Genomic DNA, 1726 nt, shown 5'->3' with positions numbered 1-1726 from the left:
AGGCCGGGCGAGGCTCCCCCTCAGCAGCGCGCCCGCCGGGCCCCGCCAACGCGCTCCCCCTCAGCCGCGGCCGCCATTTTGTTAGTAACCTTTGACCCTGGCGGTTGAAAGGTCACCGCCCCTTAAAGAGCGCTTTGTTTCTTTAAGAATGGAAAGACTGCTAGAACCGTGGTTTTCAGAAGGGTGGCGTACTGACGGCAGAGGCAGCTATAGAAAAAAAGACAACAAAATAATCCAAAAGTCGTATGCGGGGCCGGGTCATGTCCTCGTGCGCATGCGCCCCGCAATCATATTTGTATAATCGGGAACTGCAAACAAATCGATAGCCTCTTATTTGATGATTCAAAACGTATCCCAACATATACACTCGAAAGGCTTAAGGAGTTATGCTAGATTCATTTCTGACCCAGGATGCTGGGCTGAGTGTTTGTTAGGGTGTATGCATGGCATCTGAATAATTTTGCATACATCCACCACAAAAACAGTGGAACTGAGGGCTAACAAATAACAGCCTTACCACTTTCATAATTATTGCAGGTTTTTTTACATGGGAGAAATTAAGGCAAAATTTCTAAAGGTTTCTTTCAGAGGATTCAACACATTTGGAAAGCATGGACACACAGTCCCTACACACATTTTCTCTCATCGCTTTGTTTGCTTTTTTCATTTTGAGTTCAAGGATTGTAAAACAGACTAGGGAGGCTGAACTAGAAGCATGATAAGAGACCGGATGGACAACCTTCCCTGAGCAAAAGAAACCACGTGGTCCTCCATGCTCTCCTCTCTAGCTTAGCCAGACGCTAGAATCATAGAATCATTTGGTTGGAAAAGACCTGTAAGATCATCTAGTCCAACCGTACCTGTCCAATACTAAACCATGTCCCTAATCACCTCGTCTACCCATATTTTAAACACATCCAGGGATGGGGACTCAACCACTCCTCTGGGCAGCCCGTTCCAGTGCTTGGTAACCTTTTCAGTGACGGAATTTTTCTTAATGTCCAATCTAAACCTCCCCTGGCACAACCTAAGGCCATTTCCTCTTGTCCTATTGCTTGTTACTTGGGAGAAGAGACCAACACCCACCCTGCTGGAGACCAACTCCACCTTCTCCAGACATGCTCCAGCTCTACAATCTCTTTTCTTGCAGTGAGGGGCCCAAAACTGAACACAGTATTCAAGGTGCAGCCTCACCAGTGCCGAGTACAGGGGCACAATCACTTCCCTGCTCCTGCTGGCCACACCATTCCTGATACAAGCCAGGCTGCTATTGGTCCTCTTGGCCACCTGGGCACACTGCTGGCTCATATTCAGCCATCTGTCAACCAGTACCCCCAGGTCTTTTTCCACCAGGCAGCTTTCCAGCCACTCTTCCCCAAACCTGTAGCGCTGCATGGGGTTGTTGTGACCAAAGTGCAGGACCCAGCACTTGGCCTTGTTGAACCTCATACAGTTGGCCTCGGCCCATCGATCCAGCCTGTCCAGGTCCCCCTGCAGAGCCCTCCTCCCCTCGAGCAGATCAACACTCCCACCCACTTTGGTGTCATCTGCAAATTTACTGAGGGCACGCTCAATCCCCTCATCCAGGTCATTGATAAAGATATTAAACAAAACCAGCCCTAGAACTGAGCCCTGGGGGACACCGCTTGTGTCGGGCCGCCAACTGGATTTAGTTCCATTCACCACGACTCTCTGGGCTCGGCCATCCAGCCAATTTTTAACCCCG

The sequence above is a fragment of the Egretta garzetta genome, unplaced genomic scaffold, assembly GCF_000687185.1.
Source record: "Egretta garzetta isolate BGI_Z169 unplaced genomic scaffold, ASM68718v1 scaffold13, whole genome shotgun sequence".
Lineage (NCBI taxonomy): Eukaryota > Metazoa > Chordata > Aves > Pelecaniformes > Ardeidae > Egretta > Egretta garzetta.
The sequence above is the reverse complement of the archived record's forward strand: the minus strand, read 5'-3'. Positions refer to the sequence as shown.